The sequence below is a fragment of the Podarcis melisellensis genome (genome assembly GCF_964234715.1).
Source record: "Podarcis melisellensis genome assembly, chromosome: 3".
Classification (NCBI taxonomy): Eukaryota; Metazoa; Chordata; class Lepidosauria; order Squamata; family Lacertidae; genus Podarcis; species Podarcis melisellensis.
Window position 1 is genome coordinate 113,074,919 of NC_138530.1, and position 24,443 is coordinate 113,099,361.

The following is a 24,443-nucleotide window of genomic DNA, read 5'->3' on the forward strand; positions in this document are numbered from 1 at the left end:
AAGAAAGAAAGAGAAAAGCCCCCAAGAGCCGCACACACACTCCGCACGGCTCTTTAAAGTGAGCCCTGAGCAGAGCCTCCCACCTGCATTTGCTCCATAAGACACACACACATTTCCCCTTACTTTTTAGGAGGGGAACAGTGCGTCTTATAGAGCGAAAAATATGGTAGTTCTTATAATTCTGTCCGGGGAGTGAATCTGAGCCTATCCTTCTCTACCCCGCGTCCCCCCATAACAGAGCAGTGCCATTTATTTTTCTACAAGCAAAACAAAATTGAATGCTTATTTAAATGCTTGTGCTGAACCATATGTAGAAGGCATAAAATGAAATACAGGTTCGGAATAAGAAAGCAAGATATTACCTTGATGGTTTGTAAATGATGGGTTGTATTTGGCGGAGGGCTTGTCAACATTTACCTTTCCTCTGCTTTTTCCAGGCATGGCCCAATCTTTAAAGCTCAGTGTCCAAGCAGCTTTTTATTTTTTCTCTCCCCCTTTCATGGTTTTCTCCATGGAAACCTGCTCTTTAAAGCTCAGTTGGTGCAAATGTCAGTCCACGGCAAACCCAAGTAGATGTTTGCTCCGATTCAGCTTTAAAGAGTGGGTTTTTGTGGGGAAAGCTCAGGGTGGAAAAATAACATAGAAATACTTGGACATGGAGTGTTACAGCATAGAGCTCTGTCTGGAAAGAGCAGGCCAAAAGGTAAGTGTGGATAAGCCCTAGTTCCCACTGAAAACATCTGCACAGCATCTGCATAGTATGCCTTGGTCTACCTCACCAAATCCAGCATTCTGGAGGTCATGAAGGAAAGCTTTTGACTGAAATGCTGGAATACGCAAAGCCTGGTAAACACAGAGTCAATGAGATGGACTTGGCAGCAGGGAAGACGGCTGTCGCACATCGCACTGTGTCTCTGCTAAGGATGAGCTTTGCTGGCGCAACACCAGGCCAGAGGAGGAAGTCAAACAGAAGAATCCCACCCTGGAAGGGTCTTGTGACATTATTCTTTCCCTGCAAGCAACTCAATTGTGGGGCTGGGGTTGGGAAAATGTCCTCCGATCAGGAGAATGGCATCGTGTAATGTGATAGCAGACGCTGCAAAGGTTATCAGTGATATTATCAAATCTATTTGTTGGACAAAGGGTCTTACTGTATAGCTAATTAAAACTGATTTCTGGAGCTTCCCCCCCTTTCACCGATTCCCATTTTGTTACTATTCAGAACCTGGCTGCAAAGCACTGGAGCGGAAACTTGGCTCTCAATATTTTAAGACAAGCCCCTTCCAAAACCTCTTATCAAAAGCCTGTTTTCCAAGCTGCATGAAAGCCTGATGATGAAGCCATTTGCAGACAATTGCTGCCTGCCCATAAGGTCAGTTGCAAGGGGGAAAAGCAAAGGGTATATTGTATTCTTGTTCCTTACCTTTTCTGCTGTAGAGGCTTTTCAATTTTGTCCATTCAGTCCACATCTGGACCCCAGAACATCCCAGCATGCTCTTCTCTTCAAGTTTGCAGACTTTATTGCTGTCTGAAAACTTCCATAGGACCCAAGTAGACATTACATACTGATGCACCTAAGATTATGCACAAAGGGCTTATCCACACTTACTTTTCTTCTCTGCTTTCCAGTTAGGCCGATGCTTTAAAGATCTTTGAGCTCGTCCACGTTTCTGCTTGTTCTTTGCCTAGAGAGTATGTTTTAGAGTGCTTTTCTGCTTTACCCACACTTTTGAGGCATTTTGCCCCACTCCTTTACCAGGGAACCCTGCTGTTTAGTGCTAAATCAGAGTAAACATCAATCTGGAGAAAACCTGAACTGCCATTTGTGCCGAATGAGCGCTAAAGAGCAGTTTTCTCCGGGTGAAACCAGCAGGACAAGAGGAAGTGGGGATGAGCCCCAGGTCTGAGCACTCTTTTTGCTGATCCGCAGATTTGGCGCTTCAGCTTTGAAGGGGGGGGGGTTTCATGGCGAAAGTGCCCAGACCCCAAAAAGAGCTCTGGAAAGAGTGGAGCAAAAGGTAAGCGTGGCTGAGCATGGATTTAATTCCAGGCCTTCCTGGGCCAAATCCAATACTCTTAAGGCAGGAATCACCAACTCAGTGCCCACGGGTGCAATGGTGCCAATGAAGGCTTTTCTTGGTGCCTGTGAGCACTCGGTTGGTGACCTTCATGATTTTTGAGTATTTCTTTTGAATTGCTTTTGGTTTTTTGCAGTGGGGAGGGAATGGCTGGCACTTCCTTCACCCACGAGGGGCCTTTTCTGAATGTACCGTATTTTTCGCCCTATAGGATGCACATTTACCCCTCCAAAAATTAAGGGGAAATGTGTGTGCGTCCTATGGAGCGAATGCAGGCTCCTTGGCTTCAGCGATAGCAATGCGAAGCCTCTGAAGCGCAGAGGGAGCGCTCCCTCCATGCTCTGGAGGCTTCGCATTGCTTTCGCTGAAGCCTGGAGAGCGAGAGGTGTCGGTGTGCACCGACCCCTCTCACTCCCCAGGCTTCAGGGATAGCCGCCTGAAGCCTTCGGAGTGCAGCGCAAGTTCCCGCTGCGTTCTGGAGGCTTCAGGTTCCTTTCGCTGAAGCCAGGAGAGTCTTGCTCTCCCGGCTTCAGCAAAAGGAACCCGAAGCCTGAGGAGCGCGAACTTGCGCTGTGCTCGGAAGGCTTCAGGGATAGCCACGCGCAGCCCCTCTGGCAGGGAGAGGCTGCACGCGGCTATGGCTTCTTTAGCCCCACGCAGCCTCTCCTTGCCAGAGGGGTTGCGCATGGCTATGGCACAAGCCATATGGATAGGTCCCGCTCGCTGCCTTGGCTTGTGCCATAGCCGTGCGCAAGCCCTTCGGCAGGGAGAGGTTGTGCACGGCTAAAGAAGAAGCCAAAACAGTGAGCGGGATCCATCTTTGCTCTTTGGGGCTGGGTTCCCCTGGCAGCCCCAGCAGCTCTGGGAGAAGCGGACAGGCTGCACGGGGGAAATAAGGTTTTTTTCCTTGATTCCCCCCTCTAAAAACTAGGTGCGCCCTATGGTCCGGACCGCCTTATGGAGCGAAAAAATACAGTATGTACCAAGAAAGGTCTAGGACCATCAGGATTATAATTTTACCTTTCCTTTTATCTTCCTGTGCAAGTAGCTGGGCATCAGCCAAAGAAACCTATGCTTGGATTCGTAGACTCTTATTTAGGATTCCGTCCACATCTTCGTTTCATGAACTGATAGCCCGTACTTTCAATTCTTCTCTGAATTGCAAGAGAAATAAATCCACATCCTCTACTAATTCCATGATTTCAGGCAATTGCTCATTGTCGCTGTGGGGGCGGCAAGTCTGAAGGGGAGGCAGGGAGGGACATCAAAAACCCTAATGATGAAGGACACTTCAAAATTTTGATTGAGGCCCCTATGTTCCTCTGTGATCCTTTCTTCCTCAGGGCTGAATACGACATGTGATGTTACTTAATACCTACTCTGCAGCACTCTGGCCCAATCAAACAAGTCAAGAGTGGAATTTCCTTTCATTTATCATTCTGGGTTGCAACTATTAAGGCTGACCAGTGCATGGAACCCTTCCCATGGCCTGGTGTTGTGATTTGAGCTCCAGGAGTTTTCCGGCCAAGAATGTTTAAAAGCTGGAATCTCTTGAAAGGGAACAACAACAACAAATAAGGACCGGAGGGATCACCTTTCATGCGAAAGCCACATTCCAGGCCCATCACGACCCTCTCCAGCCCTGAACTGAACTTGTCCTTCTAACAGAGCTGTAGATTGCAATGACACTTCCAAATGTACCTAGCCAATGACACACATCACACGATTCACAGATATTTCAAATTTTGCTGCTGCTTTAGAATAGGCCGCCCACAGTATGGCAACATTTGAAAATCTCGCCTCTCTCAGGTCTAGGCTCCTTCGGTTGACTAAGAACTCTGCACTGCCAGCCACCAGGATAGATAATCTGATGTGTGAAGCCACAGTCGTCGTCATCATCATCATCATCATCATCATCATCATCATCATTTAAATTTGTATATCACCCTTCATCCAAAGATCCCAGGATGGTTCACAACAGAAAAGTACAAGAATAGAAAATGCTCCCCCTCAGGGAGCAAGGCCTGAGCCAAGAAGGGAACAAATTGGACAAGGCAATGATCTGGGATTTCAAAACTGGCCAGAACTTTATTGATTCCAGATGTAGGTTGGATTTGGTCTAGGGCAGGGGTTGGCAAGGTTAACCAGGCATGGACTGGATCACTCCCGTGGAGATCCTCCGTGGGTCGGACCAGTGCAGCACGATGCCAGAAATTGAGTCTGCGCATGTCTGTGGTGCCATAAATCGCTGCTGTGCAGGCGCGATTTCCAGTGTCTGGGCGTGCGCAGAAGTGATTTCCAGAGCCGCGGAAGTGAGTCGCCATGATTTTCCAATTTTTTTTAAACAAACAAATAAACAAACATCTCAACTGTATTTAAACCAATCTTAGTGACATTGTTAAGTGACTTCCTCGAATCCCCCTAGCTGAATTTCAGTGTATATAATTGTAACAGTTTTCCAAAAACCAACTTTCTCATAAAATTAACTTATTCGCTTAACATTTTTCTTTCTTTCTAATTTAACTTTAAACATATTAATCTCTAACATTACATATTTAAATCCTAAGCCTATCTGATGCTTGCAAGCTTTTCCAATCACTCTGCACTGGTTTAGCCCAGCACACACGGACTCACCGAGTGGGCGGCTCGGTTCAGGGCCAGCTCATGGGCTGGTTAAACAGCTTCCGCTTCTGGCCCATGGGCCTTAGGTTCCCAACCCCTGGCTTAGGGTTTGGGTATATATCCCTCGGGACACGGGTGGCGCTGTGGGTTAAACCACAGAGCCTAGGACTTGCTGATCAGAAGGTCTGTGGTTCGAATCCCCACGACGGGGTGAGCTCCCGTTGCTCGGTCCCAGCTCCTGCCAACCTAGCAGTTCGAAAGCACGTAAAAGTGCAAGTAGATAAATAGGTACCGCTCTGGCCGGAAGGTAAACGGCGTGTTTCCGCGCGCTGCTCTGCTTCTCCAGAAGTGGCTTAGTCATGCTGGCCACATGACCCGGAAGCTGTACGCCAGCTCCCTCGGCCAATAAAGCGAGATGAGCGCCGCAACTCCAGAGTCGGCCACGACTGGACCTAATGGTCAGGGGTCCCTTTACCTTTTTATATATCCCTCACAGCCCTGTGTTGGAGAGTTGACATATGACAGGGTCAAGCCCGAACTAATGGGTTCTCCGAAAGCTGCAGTTCCTACACGCATAACCCTTCCAAGCTGCTGAAGGAAGCTCTATGGCCCATCCACTACAGGCTTTCGACAGAAGCTGACCTTTATTGGCTCCCAAACCCTACCCACCTGACCCGGCCGAATTGGCCAGGATTCAAATAGCCTATGGCAGGAAAGTCCACCCATCTCCCATGGCTGGCCAGGGAATTCCCAACGGCTGGCCACCTAGCCCCAGTGTTGCTCCCAAGGGGAAGGGGCCCCGTGCAACAGGCCGCAACAGCCACTCACCCTGTGACCAGGTGAGCAGCCACTGTCCCCGTCATTATCAGTTACGTTCTGTTCCCCACAAACAGTGGGGCTTTGTTTCTCCCCCCAATTTTTTTTATTAGCTTTCCAAATTTATAACAAACATAGCAACAACAACAAAAAAACCACCATAACAATATCAGAAACCAACCAACCAAACAAACATTTATCCTAACTGTTATAATCCCACTTTTGTTATCATTGTTGGGTGACTTCCTCGAATCCCCCTAGCTGAGTTTTCCAACACTATTTTCACATAAAATTTACCGTATTTTTCACTCTATAGGACGCACCCGACCATAGGACGCACCTTGTTTTAGAGGGGGAGAACAAGGAAAAAAATTAACTCCCCCTCTCTGCTCAGCGCCCCTTCAGCGAAGCGGCAGGAGAAACAGAGCCCCTTCCATTTCTCCTCCCGCTTGGCTGAAGGGGCACTGCACAGCTCTCCCTCTCTGATGAAGCTGGGAGAGTCTTGCTCTCCCGGCTTCAGCAAAAGGAACCTGAAGCCTCTGGAGCGCAGCGCGAGTTCCCGCTGCGCTCCAAAGGCTTCAGGCGGCTATCCCTGAAGCCTGGAGAAGCGAGAGAGGTCGGTGCGCTTGCTCTCCAGGCTTCAGCAAAAGCAACACGTAGCCTCCAGAGCGCGGAGGGAGCACTTTCTCTGTGCTTTAGAGGCTTTGCGTTGCTATCGCTGAAGCCAAGGAGCCTGCATTCGCTCCATAGGACACACACACATTCCCCCTTAATTTTTGGAGGGGAAAAAGTGTGTTCTAGAGAGCGAAAAAGACGGTACTTGCTCAATTAACATCTTTCTTTCTATTAATTTTTACTTCAATCTATAATATTCTACAATATCAAATATTTAAATCCTAGGCCAATCTGTTACTCACAAGTAGTTCTATTTGAGTTATCATTTAACTAAGTAATATTTAAATTTCTTTCATTCCTCTTGGTACTCCTCCTCCTTCTGGTAGCGGACTCTTCCGGTTAGGTCGGCTAGCTCCAAAAAGTCCATCATCTTCATCTGCCATTCCTCCACTGTTGGTACTTCTTGTAATTTCCAATTTTTGGCCAGCAAGATTCTAACTGAAGTTGTGGCAGACAAAAACAATCTGACATCTTTCTTGGGCGATTCCAAACCTATTATTCCAAGTAGAAAGGCTTCTAGTTTCTGAATACAGTGGTACCTCGGGTTAAGTACTTAATTCATTCCAGAGGTCCGTTCTTAACCTGAAACTGTTCTTAACCTGAAGCACCACTTTAGCTAATGGGGCCTCCTGCCGCTGCAGCACGATTTCTGTTCTCATCCTGAAGCAAAGTTCTTAACCTGAGGCACTATTTCTGGGTTAGCGGAGTCTGTAACCTGAAGCGTCTGTAACCTGAAGCGTATGTAAACCGAGGTACCACTGTAAATGTATATTTCAACATTTTTTCCAATTCATTATAAATCTTTTCCCAGAAGTCTTTCACCTTGGGACATAGCAAACAGTGGGGTTTTAATTGTTGTTTTCCTTGCATTCTTCTCTCTTTTTAATTTTTTTCTACAGGTTTTCAGTAAGAGATGTGGGGGACCCTGATCCTGTCTTGGAGGAGCAGATTCTGGATCAGGGCCGTGCGGCTGCTTTTCCACCCACAGAAAAGAGGTGCATTAATTTTCATACATCTAAATGACACAACACGTCGTTTAACTCAAAGGAAGAATGATCAGCACACCCATCAAAGCCTGGTTTCTCTTGGGGAAAGCATGACAATTAAGCAGCAGGTGTAACGCCAGGTATAGCAGCAGTTCAAACGTGTACCATAAATGCCCTTTTTGAAGGTATGGCAGTGCTGTGTTGCTTCAGCACACCTACTAGGGAACTGCCAGTGTGGGGTTTTCTAACCGCTTTCATTTGTCTCAGCTGCCTGGAGAGCACCACAAAGGCTTGCACACTGAACTCAGAATCAAAGCACGACTACAAAGAACCTTACTATTTAAAAAGGGAGAGAGGAAACCTGGAGTGTGGGAATATGAAATCAAACGGGTCATGAAGTCATGTTTAGCAGAAGTGAATGACCCCAGCGGCAGGGCTGAAAAGTAAACAACCCTCCCCACATATCCTTGCATTACAAGAGAACATATTTTTTTTTTTTTTTATCTTTAATTGTACTTGTTAGGTGCCAGTCGTTTGCAGACTTCCTGCGGTTTTTATTTTATTTTTTACCTAATGACAAACTCAAAGGGAGTTGTGCAAAGTGAAACCCTAATTGAGGTGTAAGTGGGAGTGGGATGTGGAGGCAATCATTCTTAAAGACAGAAAGTCAGACACGAACTAAATCTGTGACTTTCTTTGGGACCTCAGGGTACCTCCTTGAGCCAGGGGTTCTCAGAGTGTTAGAATGAGGCTCAGTGAAAACAGCTTCATGGATATGGGGGAAAAACATGCAGTCTGTCATGGCTGAATGGAATCCTGTGCCGTCCTCTTGGGTACATGAATCAAAATCAACTATACAATGCAATGCATATACATTGCTGTTCAGACCCAGGGAAGAGGTAAAGGGGAAAAAAAGTGTGTCCAGGGATGCTTATACTTCTTCCTTAAGCATACAGATAGCTATTTTGAAATAGTTGAGGGAATTGAAAAGTTATTGGTGAGTGGCACTTTTATTTTCTTTCTTTGTCGTTTTGTAAAGCTGATGATTCCACCTCGGACCACACGTAGGATAGTCTTCTATCCACAGTGATCCATGCGATGGGCACCTCCAGGCTTGACTACTGTAATTCGCTCTACGTGGGGCTGCCCTTGAAGCTGTCCCAGAAACTCCAATGGGTGCAGAATACTGCAGTGAGGCTCCTCAGGGGGTGTCTGCCATGGGAGCACATTCACCCAGTGATTTTCGAGCTGTACTGGCTCCTGGTGGAGCACAGGGTCAGATTTAAGGTGCTGGTTTTGGCCTTTAAAGCCCTTCACGGCCTAGGACCCTTGTACCTACAGGACTGCCTCTCCTGGTATGCCCCACAGAGAGCCTCAAGGTCCATAAGTAGCAACACCCTAGAGGTCCCGGGCCCTAAGGAAGTTAGATTAGCCTCAACCAGAGTCAGGGCCTTTTTAACATTGGCTCCAGCCTGGTGGAACGCTCTGCCTCATGAGACCAGAGCCCTGCAGGATCTGATTTCTTTCTGCAGGTCCTGTAAGACAGAGTTGTTCCGCCTGGCCTTTAGCCTGGAGTCAATTTGATTCCTTCCCCCTCTTTCTTTTTCCTTTCTCCTCCTGTTGATGAGGCTGCTTTTTAATGCTTTAATGTTGTATTTTAATCTTGTTTTTAAGTTGTATTCATTCAACCCCACGTGGTCCCGTTCTACACAGCTGCAGAAAGATTAGACCACGCTCTACGACAGGCTTCCTCAACCTCGGCCCTCCAGATGTTTTTGGCCTACAACTCCCATGATCCCTAGCTAGCAGGACCAGTGGTCAGGGATGATGGGAATTGTAGTCTCAAAACATCTGGAGGGCCGAGGCTAAGGAAGCCTGGCCTAAGATGCCTCTTGTCTGCAACGAGAGAAAGGCTTGGAACGTTTCATTCACACTTTTGCCTTGGGCAATTAAATTTATTAATGGCTGTCATTGTGTGTTCTCATTATCATCATCTTCATTATGTAGGCTGGGCCATTAGATTTTTATGCCTGGCCTGCTTAATTTTCATTATGCACCCGAACATGTATAATTATAAGCTTTTTAAAAGCTCATTTTTGGGTAGGGCTCTGGAAGAGTGGCAGGCGTAATGACAGGAGGCAACTGTTGTTTGGAAACAGTCCTGGGTTTTGCATTCCTGAAGCCGATGGAGGTCACACTGGCTATCCATGAGCCGAAAGGAAGGATATTGTGCCCACAGTATCTGCAGTCACATGCAAAGTGGTTTTCCAGACATGGCACACTGATCTTTGCTTTTAAAGAGCCAGTTCCATACTACAGCGGTACCTCTGGTTACATACTTAATTCATTCCAGAGGTCCGTTCTTAACCTGAAACTGTTCTTAACCTGAAGCACCACTTTATCTAATGGGGCCTCCCACTGCTGCTGCGCTGCCGCCGTGCGATTTCTGTTCTCATCCTGAAGCAAAGTTCTTAACCTGAGGTACTATTTCTGGGTTAGCCGAGTCTGTAACCTGAAGCGTATGTAACCCGAGGTACCACTGTACTAGTTTTTATTCACAGTTTGCTAGATTTTCTGTGGCGGTTCGAGTTCTCAATGTGTTTTGGTTTATTAAGCTGTACTCCACTCTGGGATGGATTTTAATAAAGAGTGGATTTTAAATTACATAAATAAATAATAAGAAACACATATTTGATAATAAACACTCCCTACCATTAGGGATGGGACGCGGGTGGCGCTGTGGTCTAAACCACTGAGCCTTGGGCTTGCCGATCAGAAGGTCGGCGGTTCGAATCCCCGCGACGGGGTGAGCTTCCGTTGCTCGGTCCCTGCTCCTGCCAACCTAGCAGTTCAAAAGCACGTCAAAGTGCAAGTAGATAAATAGGTAACACTCCAGCAGGAAGGTAAACAGCGTTTCCGTGCCCTGCTCTGGTTCACCAGAAGCGGCTTAGTTATGCTGGCCACATGACCCGGAAGCTATACGCTGGCTCCCTTGGCCAATAAAGCGAGATGAGCGCCGCAACCCCAGAGTTGGCCACGACTAGACCTAATGGTCAGGGGTCCATTTACCTTTACCTTACCATTAGGGAGAGTCCAGTAGATGCCCCAGGTGGAAGATGTTGGATGCAATTGCAGAAGCCCCTTGAATGTTTCTCTGGCCATTCTTCTCCAGAGGTAGGTGTACATCCCATAGCCAGTCCAACATCCCTGCACTAGCCTGCTTGCCTTCAAACGTGCTTCAAAAAAGTTATATTCTTCCCAGTATTAAAGTAATATTCAATTGTCAGCTCTGTTGGCATCTGTATATGAAATAGGGTGGCAGGGGAGGGGAATGTTGTCTTTTGCCTCAGGCAGCAAAATGCCTTGGTTCAGCCTTGCAGCATGCCCAGTTAACTTTGTTAATATGATGTCTGGGACAGAAGGTCTAGCACAGTCCTGGCCCACCCATGAGGCAAGGTGAGGGGACCGCCTCAGGCAGCAGGATCCATAGTGCCAGCAGATCCTGATATATTATTAGTGTTAATTTCATTTCTATACTGCTTTATACTTTTAAGAAAAATAATTCTCAAAGCAGTTTACAACACATGAAAACAACAATTCGGTGTAAAACATTACCGAAGAAAGTCAACCATGAAGTACTGAAGTTCTGGAAGTCTATTCTTAAACCAAAACCATTTTTAAATTGAGGCGCGCTTTCCCTAATGAGGCCTCCCGCCGCCAGTGCCCTTCCACCATTCAGATTCTGTTCTTAGACTGAGGTAAAGTTCTCAAACTAAGACACTATTTCCGGTTTTTCTCAGCTACAAATCTCCGTTGGCCAACTGTGAGCATGATATCTCACCTGAAAGTTGTTTCCCATATACTGGGCTGCAAATGGTACCTTGTCTTGAAGTCATAGTTGATGCCTATTTTTCACCCTAGTGGTCTGTGGAGTTTGATAGCTGATATAGCTGAACCATGCAGCCTTTCCTGAGCCGTTTTGTTGTTGCCGTTTAGTCGTGTCCGACTCTTGGTGACCCCATGGACCAGAGCACACCAGGCACTCCTGTCTTCCACTGCCTCCTGCAGCTTGGTCTAACTCATGTTAGTCCTGAGCCATTACTAATTTACATCTCAGCTTTGTAAATGTGTTTGTTTGCGAGCCATAACTTCCTGGACTATGCTCTGAGTTATTTTATTTATGTATTCCATGTATAGAAAACCTTTATCTTCCAGGGATCTCAAGGAGGCGTACATAATTCTCCTCCTCCGAATTTCATTTCATCCTCACAACAAACTTGTGAGGTAGGTTAGGCTAAGAGATGGTGACTGGCCCAAGGATGCCCAGTGAGCCTCACACCTGAGTGGGGATTCGAACCCTGGTCTCCCAGGTCACAGTCCAACACTCTGACCATTATGCCACACTGGAGGTACAGGCACATTCTGACTCTTATTGTTTCTCAGGCAGCTGCTTACCAGCTTTGCTGCAGTTTCAGAGACCTTTTGCTTACCGCTCAACATTGCTGAAAGTTACTGCTCACCTGTGCAAGTAACGGAGTCACAAGAACGAGGAAAAGCAAGTTAATCATTTGGATGTGTGCCAGCCCAACCTCCCTAAAGCAGAAATCTCTTTGCACCTCTTGTGTCCCTCCAGCCTCCTAAACAAATAAGGGCTGGTTGGGTTGGGGGAGGGAAGTGTTGGTTATGTGCCCCACTTGCAAAGAGTGAGCAGGAACAAGGACTCAGGAAAACAGATTGTGTGCACTTTCAGGAGGGTCTGTAAATCCTCTGATGACACAACTGCAAACAGAGCACTACTCTACCAGTGAGAAAGAATCTGCCACGGATGAGAAATAAACAGACCCCAGGGAACATACAGCATATGGAAAAAGAAGGAGAGCACTCGTTTCACCAGGGCAGGAATTAAATTCCAACCTGAACGTGTCATATGGAGGCTGGTCAAGAAGCCACTGATAGACAACTAGACCAAATGTATTAGTCTTGCCTCACGTTGCAAATGGGAATTTCAAAATGCACAGTTTATGCATCATCCTGCTCTTTCCATGCAAGACATTTATCTCTTCTAACAACTTGTCACCCTTTCTCCAATGCCCAACATGCAACTGCCCCATTCAAGTCCACATTAGGTATATCTGCACAAACCCAAAAACAACTCTCCAAACAATTCTAGGTCAACAGTGGCAATCGCAAATGTAAGTTACAAGTGTGGTCTCTGCCTGTTTTTGTCAACAGATTGCAAAGCCAAGCTGCACCAACAAGACGTCATAGGAGGCCTGTGATTTTGCAGGCACAGAGCTCAAATGAACAATTGTTGCCCATGGGCCCTAGGATTCAATTATTGCATTTCCCCAGTGCCCTTAGAATTTGGCTGCCTTGGCTTATATATTTATTTAGTATACTTTTATTCCACTTTGGAGCTCCAAGCAGCTTAATAACAAGTCTCACAGTAAAAGCAGCACTCATATCTGGTGTCAGGAAATGGCATGGTGATCCTTTGGTGCCAGGATTATTCAGGATTATTTAGGTGGCATTCCCTGCCCACTGGTTACTAGGCAACAGTTCCCACCAGAGCTCCTCTGAGGCACAGGAATGGCGCTGAAACTGGAACCCCCTCGGGCCATGATGGAGGCAAGTCTTCCCTAGTTGTTGCCCGTTGCCAGGTAACAGACTGGCCACTCTTTCGTGCCATCAGTGGCTCGGCCTCTCTTGCCTGTAAAGCCAGCCTCACTGTAACATCTGTGAATCAAAATTGGCTTCCAGGTGGAAAAATCAAAATTGGAAACAGAACTGTTAGAGCCCAAAACTAAGATACTATCAAGAATGTATAACTTGCTGTTGAAATGGAATACTCAGGACAAAATGGTAAAATCTGCTATGATAAAATGGGCACAAGATGTTGGACATAACATTATGTTTGCTGACTGGGAACAGTTGTGGACCACAGGTATGAAATTTACGGCATGTAATGCCTTAAGAGAGAATATTATGAAAATGATATACAGGTGGTACATGACACCAGTCAAGCTTGCAAAAATCTATCATTTGCCCGACAATAAATGTTGGAAATGTAAAGGAAATGAAGGTACATTCTTTCACCTTTGGTGGACGTGCCCAAGGATTAAGGCTTTCTGGGAGATGATTTATAATGAAATGAAAAAGGTATTTCTGAAGAAACCAGAGGCCTTTCTCCTAGGCATGGTCGGCCAATTGGTGTTAAAGAAGGATAGAACTTTCTTTATGTATGCTACAACAGCAGCAAGAATACTCATTGCAAAGTATTGGAAGACACAAGATCTACCCACCCGGGAAGAATGGCAGATGAAGGTGACAGACTATATGGGACTGGCAGAAATGACTGGCAGAATCCGAGACCAGGGAGAAGAGTCAGTGGAAGAAGATTGGAAGAAATTTAAAGATTATTTACAGAAACATTGCAAAATTAATGAATGTTAAAATGATGACGGAATGAAATTAAGTGGTTTTAGCAGTAATGTTAAAAAGGAGTGTGTAAAAATGGATTGTTAACAGGTGAAAATGTAAAGCTATAATATATTAAGATAAAGAATTAAGATAAAAACAAAGAGGGAAAGGATTTGCTGAAGTAACCATTTGAACTGGAATACAAAAAAGGGAGGTGTGAGGAGGTCAGGGAAAGAAGTGAATGAAAGGCAAGACAGGGAAAGATGGATTTATTTTTAATGGTTTTTATTTTTTCTGTATTTTGTATCTTTTGTTTCTTTTTTCTATTTTTATTTCTTTTTCTTACCTTTGTAACTCTTTTTGAAACTCTAATAAATATCATTAAAAAAAACAAAACTATTTACCAGAACTTTCATTTATTAAGGGTATTTATTCCCCCCTCCCCCGTCTGCAAAGCAATTTCCGCCGCATAGTACAACTCAGGTTGTATAAACATCACTGAAATAAATTAAAGCCAATCTTTCGTCTTCCCTCGAAATCTTACTTATTTCTTACCTGCCCTTCTCCCTAAGATCCCAGGGCAGGTTACAGCAAGAGGGTATATCACTATAAAAAGACATGCAGCTGTTACCACTGTAAAACAAGTACTGTGGTATCTCGGGTTAAGAACTTAATTCATTCCGGAGGTCCATTCTTAACCTGAAACTGTTCTTAACCTGAGGTACCACTTTAGCTAATGGGGCCTCCCGCCGCTGCGCGATTTCTGTTCTCATCCTGAAGCAAAGTTCTTAACCTGAGGTACTATTTCTGGGTTAGCGGAGTCTGTAACCTGAAGCGCCTGTAACCCGAGGTACCAGCGTAAAGCAGTTCAAAATGGAACAGAATAGTATATGCCTTTCCATAAATTAAAAAAGGGGATGAACAGGGAGAGAGAGAGAGAGAAATAGAGAGCCTTCTACTCGTATACTGTGAGGATGGTGGCTAGTCAAAGCATAGCTCTATGGGGAACTTTTCTTCTATGGGAAAGGGGGGGGGGAAATTTCATATAAACAGGTGCATGAAATTGTGCAGTACCTCATCCTCCGACAATGTGCTCACAGGTAGAAACACATTTTGAATCACGTAGTCTGCTTGCCTGCCAGCATAGAGAACTCTCTGGAAGTCCCCCTTTGTACACACTGATGGTCTTGGAAATTCTTTTTTTTTTTAATAAGATATTTATTAAATTTTTTAGAGGTACAAAAGGCAAAAGCAAAAAACAAAGAAAAAGATAAAATACAAAAAAATAAAAAATAAAAATAAAAAAGAAAGAGCAGAGAATTAAAATCCATTAAGCAAAAACAAGGGAAAATACAACAAATCTTCCCATTACTTATCTTTCATTGGCTTATTTCCCTGACCTCCTCACACCTCCCTTTTTTGTAGTCTAGGTCAATTATCCATTTCAGCAAATCCTTTCCCTCTTTTCAAATTTTTGCCCTGTAATTTATCTTGATATTAATATAACTTTACTTTCCCTCCTTTCACCAATTAAATCTTTGTAACATTTCTGCTAAAATCACATAAATTCATTCCAACGTCATTCTAACATTCATTAATTTTGCAATGTTTCTGTAAATAGTCTTTAAATTTCTTCCAATCTTCCTCCACTGACTCTTCTCCCTGGTCTCAGATTCTGCCAGTCATTTCCGCCAGTTCCATGTAGTCCATCACCTTCATCTGCCATTCTTCCCGGGTGGGTAGATCTTGTGTCTTCCAGTGCTTTGCAATAAGTATTCTTGCTGCTGTTGTAGCATACATAAAGAAAGTTCTGTCCTTCTTTGGCACCAATTGGCCGACCATGCCCAGGAGAAAGGCCTCTGGTTTCTTCAGGAAGGTATATTTAAATACCTTTTTCATTCCATTATAGATCATCTCCCAGAAAGTCTTAATCCTTGGGCATGTCCACCAAAGGTGAAAGAATGTTCCTTCAGTCTCTTTACATTTCCAACATTTATTATCGGGCAAGATGGCCTTGGAAATTCAACCCCTCCCCCCAAAAGCAGGTGACATCAGGTCTCAGGTGGGATAGGATTGTGGGTAATTATGACATCATGCGATGGGGCTGGGGGTCACACAAAGAATCAGTTTCTCAGGGTGCATTTGACCCCCAATTCTGTTTCACAATTCTTTGCTTTGCCTACAGTCATATTCTTTTTCCATAGTAGCAGGGAGGGAAGATTGCAAATAAATTTATCAGCAGGGAGAATGTTTTCCAGGTGGCAAAAACAAAATTGCAGCTGAATGCCGATCAAACAGGCGAGGAACACCTTGTACATTTCCTGTACCACAGATATCTGAATTTCACCTCCAAGGTGTGCCTCTGCCTTTTATCATCCTGTTTTCTAAACCTTGCAGCTGAGTGGCAGCCAAAATGAAACAATTTGTGCAAATGGAGGTGGATTAAGATAAAGAAGAAGAAGAAGATGCCTCTCACAAAATGTGATGAAGGAAAACCAAGCAACTCTCTTCTCTCTCCCTTCCTCCCCCACTCAGCAACATTTCCCCGTAACATTTTACGCCCTCATATTAATCTGCTTGGATGATCAAAAGCCAGGAATAAGACAATTACAGCCTCTGCCAAAGCAAGAAATTTTAAAAGGAAAATAAAACCTTGGCAAAGTGAATGACAGTCAAAGGAAAAAAGAAACAGAAAAAATAAAATAAAAATCTTAGCCTTTGGCATTGAGGTGGGTTTTGCGAGTCTTTCTTTTCTTTAGCTTTTTCCCCCTTTTTAAATGACAATAAAGCAATTCCTTTTAACACGTAATAGAAAGCTAGTGACTATAATAATGTTTAAGCTCACCTAGAGCAACGGTTCAATTCTATTACTTCCCTGCATGGCAAAGGTCAGCCAGAGAGATGGAGAGAGACGTTTGCTGCTTGGCTTCACACTCTTTTCGTTGCGGCTACTCTTTAAGCCCACAGTTTCAATTTTTTATTTTTTTTAAAGGCTGCAAGATTCGAAGACTATCGACACAGGAAATAAAGGAGGAAAGACAATCCCAGCCACCTGGGCACAAGGTTAGAAGTGGGAAATGAAAGAAGCAGCAAAAACCGCCACACACTTATTTTCTTTGGGAGTCATTCCGCATTCGTTGAGGCCTCCTGGCTGGGTGCCAGGGCTTCCACAGAAAGTGAGTTTCTTTTATTGAATCACATCCAGAGATATCATAACCTCAAAAGGCTAGCATTACCGAGAGGGTTTCAGAAGAAAGCAACCAAGCATGAGGTTTGAAATCCGAGTAGTCGCAATTGTCAGTCGACAAGATGTGAGACCTGTCAAAAGCCCCTTTCCAAGGCAGAATCGTTTACATAATCTGACCTGATCCCCCTCTCTGCCTGCCCCCACCAATTTGACACCCACCCAACCAGAGGTAAAAGGCTTTCCATTGCTAAAGCCCCTTCTCCCCCCCCCCAGCAGGTGCAGATGTTGGGAGTGGAGGTGAAGGGGAGGGAAAGTGCTCCCCTTTGTCTTGTCATGCAGGAATTAAACATCAAACGCTTGAGGTCTCTGCTGATGCAAAGTCCCAGGTCACTGCAAGACCTTTTGGATTCTGAAAGACACACCCAGTTCAGAGTTTAAAATGACAAGGTGAATAGTAAAATAGCATGGATTACATCCAGAGAAGCCCTCCTGCAAATGGAAGACCACTGTGTGAGTGTCTAGAGACAGTTGGACGATGGATGGCGGCTAACAGATTGAGGTTGAATCCTGACAAGACAGAAGTACTGTTTTGGGGGGACAGGAGGCGGGTGGGTGTGGAGGACTCCCTGGTCCTGAATAGTGTAACTGTGCCCCTGAAGGACCAGGTAGGCAGCCTGGGAGTCATTTTGGACTCACAGCTGTCCATGGAGGCACAGGTCAATTCTGAGTCCAGGGCAGCTGTCTACCAGCTCCATCTGGTACGTAGGCTGAGACCCTATCTTCCCGTGGACTGTCTTGCCAGAGTGGTGCATGCTCTAGTTATCTCCCGCTTGGACTACTGTGACATGCTCTACGTGGGGCTACCTTTGAAGGTGACCCGGAAACTACAACCAATCCAGAATGCGGCAGCTAGACTGGTGACTGGAAGTGGTCGCGGAGACCACATAACACTGGTCCTGAATGACGTACATTGGCTCCCAGTACATTTCCGAGCACAATTCAAAGTGTTGGTGCTGACCTTTAAAGCCCTAAATGGTCTCAGTACAGTATACCTGAAGGAGCGTCTCCTCCCCCATCATTCTGCCCGGACACTGAGATCCAGCTCCAAAGGTCTTCTGCTGGTTCCCTCACTGCAAGAAGCCAAGTTACAGGGAACCAGGCAGAGGGCCTTCTCTGTAGTGGCACCCACCCTGTGGAACACCCTCCCACCAGATGTCAAAGAGAAAAACAACTACCAGACTTTTAGAAGACATCTAAAGGCAGCCCTGTTTAGGGAAGTTTTTAATGTTTAACAGACAACTGTATTTTAATATTGTGTTGGAAGCCGCCCAGAGTGGCTGGGGAAACCCAGCCAGATGGGCGGGATATAAATAATAAATTATTATTATTATTATTATTATTATTATTATTATTATTATTGCAATTGCACCATCTCTTCAACAAGGTCTTGAGCCATGTCTCAAGATGTGAGCTGGCACAAAGCACTGCATATTCAAGTTGTGTCAGAAGCTGAAATTTCCTACCCGAGAGATTGCTTTTCTCCAGAAGGTGGGGAGCCAGCTGTGTTCCTAGTTTCCAAATTCCTAGGTAAACGAGAACCACTATTGCAAACCTTCTAACTCAAAAAATAAAGAGCATTGGGGAAACCCAGCCAGATGGGCGGGGTATAAATAATAATAATAAGGTTATTATTATTGACAATTAAAAACAGGCGACATTCCTCTTATAGCAACCTTTTTATATATTTTATTTTATATTAATATCAAAAGCAAGGATGGATCAAAAGGATAGTCCATACAATTATAATTCATCTTTCTTCTCTGCTTAAGTCCCACATCTTAATATTAAAGCAGGCAAGTAGATAAGCAGCCATATTCAGATCCTTAAGGAATGGTGGGGTATAAATGTGTTACTACTACTATTACTAATAATAAAATGAAGAGTGTTAACATCAGCATGTTGATTTTCGCCTAGAAATTAAGTTCTGTGACAAGTGGAGTTTCTTATATATTCCAAGCAGCCAGTGCTAGATTACAATAGTTTTAGTTGCCTCATCTTTAAGCTTCTAAGTGTAAGGAACAACATTTTGAGACGGCTCTTTAAGATATCAGAACTAATGCCTAGAATAGCACAAATGCCCATTCCTTTCTAGAAAAGAAATCCACCATTGTTCTGTGCCAGAATTACATCAACTACAATAGTTTATCACCACTTAATCTGAACAGGAATGCTGTTGTGAATTTATGATCGGACACATTTACTAAGCTCTCTTGTGTAGGTGTCTTGGGAGAGTCAGCAGACTTGGGAGAGTTGGTCTGAAGGCACAAAGCAGGCATTTTCATTTTGTCTATAAAGGTATACCATTCCTACTGAAAAAGCATTTCTCACAATTGGAAATGGTACAGGACAATTGCCCTTACAACAGCGGTGTGACACCTTGATCCCAGCCATGCCCTCACAGCTTTTCTGAACGTGCAACAAAGCAGAGCTCGCTAAAGAAGGAAGGAATTCCAAAAAGGGGCCACCACCAAAAAGAACTGTTTGCTAAAAGAAGGCCCTGAATGACATTCTTGAACCTTCATTATTTGCATTGTTAGGAGAAATGCAACAGATGAGACTTTTTGACTCTTATAGCTCCCTTGACTGATATTTAACCATGCTAGCATATACCGTATTTTTTGCTCTATAAGACTCACTTTTTCCCTCCTAAAAAGTAAGGGGAAATGTGTGTGCGTCTTATGGAGCGAATGCAGGCTGCGCAGCTATCCCAGAAGCCAGAACAGCAAGAGGGATTGCTGCTTTCACTGCGCAGCGATCCCTCTTGCTGTTCTGGCTTCTGAGATTCAGAATATTTGTTTTCTTGTTTTCCTCCTCCAAAAACTAGGTGCGCCTTGTGGTCTGGTGCGTCTTATAGAGCGAAAAATATGGTAGCTCCTCTGGGAATGAAATAGACATTTCCCCTCTAAAACGAACATTCTCAGGTCACTAGGGAATTAGTTTTCACTTTCAACATCACCAAAGCAGCTTGCCCCTCATATTGCCCCTGATCAGTGCTGGCAGTGGCGTAACGTGGGTTGTCAGCACCCGGGGCAAGGCAAGTAATTTGTGCCCCCTAACCCGTGGATTTGCGCCCCTAACCCTAACCCCCAGATGTTGCGCCCGGTGTGGCCAGCCCCCCCTGCACCCCCAGGCTACACCACTGAGTGCTGGCTCTGACCATTGTGGCCCCGCTCCTCCACCCTTCCCTCACCTACTTACTCAACTTCTGGGGCCACTCCTCTGACTTGCTGTCAGAGGAAAGTGGAGGGAATGCCAGCAGCTAGAAGGAAACACTGGAACGTGAGGAAAAAAGGATAGCCCTAAATTAAAGAATTATTCATGAACTCTTCCATCTCCACTGGCAGAATAGCACTGGCAGCTATTTCCCTTCCATGCACGGTTCCAATTCATGTTGTCAGTCTGCCCTGCCCAATTCTTGTGCCTGATTTTCTCCCATACATTGGGACATTTTTTCTTCAATAAATCCGAGAGTCAGATCTTTCCCCACCTATGTTTAGCACCATTTCCCCTCTAATGTAGGCATGGTAGATGAAACAATTTAGCTAAAAATGATTTAAACTTTTAAAAAAGGGCACTGCTGCTATCTATTCAAAAGGCTTTAATGCTCTAGTGACATTATAATTCTATCTGACAGCTAATGAGAAATGGCAAGGCTGTAAATATCGAAAGAGTGGTTGAGGAGTGCTAATTGAATCAGCACAGAGCTGCGCAACATGTGGGCAACCAAGCCTAATGCGCTGCACCAAGTCTATGTGGCAGCACAATCCCACCAGGGGCCTGATAAAACTATCTGTTTTGGCTGCCCACCTAGGACGCGGTTGGCATATGTCTGTCTCAAGAGACAATGGAATGCGCCTCCAGGGGTAAAGTCAAACCACTGTTTTAGCAGCACCAAAGGGACCTTCCAGGGGCACAAGTCTTTTTTTTTTAATTACTTTCTTAATTCAAAATTAAAATAAAACCTTATCCAGAAACATATCATCCTTATGTCCCCCTTTTTTCCTCCTTCCCTCCCTCCCCCCACGGAACCCACCCACCCCACCCCCTGACTTCCCTCAGTTCCAGTCTTTGATTTCTCTAAAAATGCTGTTTTCTGCATGTTACACAATTGTATAGATCCTCAAACTATTTAAGTAATAATTATCAATAAAAAGTTTGTGAATGTTTATTCAAAACCAGCCAAGGAGTCCAGTTCACTTTGTTGCATCTTCGAATACTTTGTAAGGGGTTCCCATTCATCTTTAAAGTCACAGTTATCCTTGTCCCGTAGCTTGTATGTCAGTTTTGCCAGTTCTGCATACTCCATCAATTTTTCTTGCCATGATTCTTTAGTTGGGGTTTCTTCAGTCTTCCATCCTTGTGCTATTAGGACTCTGGCAGCCGTTGTCACATACATGAAGATGTTTTTCAGCTTTTTTGACAGATCTTTCCCTACAATCCCTAATTAAAATGCCTCAGGTTTTTTAACAAATGTTAAATGGAACATTTTCTTCAATTCATTATATACCCAAAATTTTTTAATTACCTTACAATCCCACCACATATGATAAAATGTCCCCTCCTTTTCTTTACACTTCCAACATATATTTGAACTAGTTTTGTACATTTCCCCTAACTTCACTGGTGTTGTGTACCATCTGCCACAGGGGCCAGATTAAACTGACCGGTGGGCTGGATTAGGCCCCTGAAACGGACTTCGGACATACCTTAGGGTTGGGTTTGTGTACGCTTTTCTTCTCCTGTAGGTGTTCCACCAGGCACCCAAGTTCCCCAGAATCAGGGGTTTTGTAAAGTACTTTGTTGGCCAAGAGTCCTGGCTTTCGTGCGGCATTCTACTGGGGTAATGTTATGCACGCCTGAATCACATGCATCTCTGTAAGAAATAAACTAAAAAACTAAAATAACGAGGGGCCTGTAACACAGTGCTAAGGTAGATTGCTACCATGCAGAAAATCCAAAAAGTGAGTCTATATTAAAAGTTTTTCTTTTAGATTTCCCTCCCCGCCCCCCATTATTCATTTCAGGCTAAAGATCAGACGATGCAGCAGTCAAGAGACATATGCTTGAGTAATGGCCCCAAGGATACAAAGGTTAGAGGAACTCTCTGGAGTCCCTTCACCGGACGGGTATTCAGATGAATCCAGGAAACATGGCTGCACACTGTGCATATATATATATATAAACACATCAGGATTAGGGTTGCCAGGTCAAGAGCATCCCATACTCTGAGATTTCAGGGCCCATACTTGAGACATTGGGGCAGTCCTTGATGATGTCATGATGGTGGGTCCCTGGTGATGTCATTAATCACGACACAGTGAGCATTTACCGCAGTCACCGAGAAAATGTCATGTAAATGAAGAAAAGGAGCCTAGCAAATGAGCAAATGTGTTAGTGGTTGGTTGGAAATTAAGATAGACTGCATGCATGATGTCACAGGCCTAGGCTTCATCATTAACACAGCTTCATCTGCATAACAAAAGACATCAAGAGGTTCTAAAACCCTCCAATGGCATTTGCTGGTAGGTGGCCATCTAGGAGTGGCTGTGTGTGGCAGAGGAGCTTGACTCCTGCTCCTCCTTTTCATGTGCTCGACTCCCTTTTGCAGCCCACACTCCCAACCCTCTCCTCCTCTTGTGCCCAAGACCAGTTCTTCTACTTCTTCCGCCCTCCTTCCCAGCACTGAGCCCTGGAGATAGAGGTTAATTGGGAGGAGGGAGCAGAGGAAAGCAGATCCTTCTCCCATCCCAAGAGTCTATGCAATAATTAGCAGCTGGCTCCTGCACACACAGTCTCCTTAATATTTATTTATTTAAAACCATTGAAGTAAATCAAATACATACAATAAAAATAATAGATGTAAAGAAAGAGTGCAGCATATCTGGAAGAGACTTAAATCAAGTCAGTAGTTTTCAAAACAACAACAACAACATTTTAAGGCACCCACATTCACTTGGAAATTCATGTCCTCTCACTGCCCCAGACAAACCTGTGAACTTTCAGGCCAGCCCTGGATGAAAGAATCCCGGAATTTATCTGTGGTTTAATCATTTCAGCAGATGCATGTGGCTAGTCAGAGTTCACATGGAGCTATTATAGCAGCAGATTATAGTGCTGCTTTGCTCATAATTCAATACATTTGTGTAACTAATGATGATCTCAGCTGTTTGGGGGAACAAACTAATAAGCTGTTTATCAACAGCAGGCATTTCTCCAGGGCTCTCCTGATTTCAAATAGCTTTGCTTCTGGAGAAATATGAACCCATCACTTAAAGAGGACATACCTAGGTACTTTAATTTAGCTCTAAGAAATTCTGTTTGAAAGCAGAAGTCAGGTAAAGGTGTGGCCAGCTGCATTTTCTTGCAATACTCAAGCAAAGTTAACCATTGTTTTCTCATCCTTTCCAAGACACATAATTTGAATGAAGCCTGGAACTTGTTTGAAATGCAATATTATTGTTGTTGTTTAGTCGTTGTGTCCGACTCTTCGTGATCCCATGGACCAGAGCACGCCAGGCACTCCTGTCTTCCACTGCCTCCTGCAGTTTGGTCAAACTCATGCTGGTTTTTTTAAGATCACTAACCAACCATCTTGTCCTCTGTCATCCCCTTCTCCTTGTGCCCTCCATCTTTCCCAACATCAGGGTCTTTTCCAGGGAGTCTTCTCTTCTCATGAGGTGGCCAAAGTATTGGAGCCTCAGCTTCAGGATCAGTCCTTCCATTGAGCGCTTAGGGCTGATTTCCTTCAGAATGGATAGGTTTGATCTTCTTGCAGTCCATGGGACTCTCAAGAGTCTCCTCCAGCACCATAATTCAAAAGCATCAATTCTTTGGCAATCAGCCTTCTTTATGGTCCAGCTCACACTTCCATACATCACTACTGGGAAAACCATAGCTTTAACTATATGGACCTTTGTCAGCAAGGTAATGTCTCTGGGTAGATAACCACTGGGTAACAATAACAATAATAACAAGTCTTCTATCAGTGGCTGCTAGCCATATTGGCTGTGTTCTCCCTCCACTGATGCAGGAGGCAAGGCTCTGAATGCTTGTTGCTTGGAATCATTCAGGTCCTTCTTGTGGACTTCCATAGGCGTCTTGCTGGCCACTGTAAGAACAAAATCCTGTGCTACATGGGGCCTTGGGCTAGCTTCAGTAGCTCTTTTTATGCTCCTATGATGATGGAGATAAAAAGGTAAAGATAAAGGGACCCCTGACCGTTAGGTTCAACCGTGATCGACTCTGGGGTTGCGGTGCTCATCTCGCTTTATTGGCTGAGAGAGCCGGCGTACAGCTTCCGGGTCATGTGGCCAGCATGACTAAGCCACTTCTGGCAAACCAGAGCAGTGCACGGAAACGCCGTTTACTTTCCCCCCGGAGCGGTACCTATTTATCTACTTGCACTTTGACGTGCTTTTGAACTGCTAGGTGGGCAGGAGCAGGGACCAAGCAATGGGAGCTCACCCCAGTGCGGTGACCTTCTGATTGGCAAGTCCTAGGCTCTGTGGTTTAGACCACAGCGCCACCTGCATCCCGATGGTGGAGATACAGAGGTTTATTTCCTTCTACACTGTGCAACAATATCCTGTTTCCTGCATT

At 44.8% G+C, this 24,443-nt stretch overlaps 1 long non-coding RNA gene across 1 annotated transcript in view; it reads right to left on the bottom strand.

The window, feature by feature from the left end:
* Positions 1-19,697, bottom strand: part of LOC309367356 — a 124,851-nt gene extending 105,154 nt beyond the window's left edge. The window contains exon 1 of the long non-coding RNA XR_014167079.1: positions 19,455-19,697. This is a non-coding gene — a long non-coding RNA (uncharacterized lncRNA). The remainder of the gene's footprint in view (positions 1-19,454) is intronic.
* Positions 19,698-24,443: the final 4,746 nt, after the last annotated feature.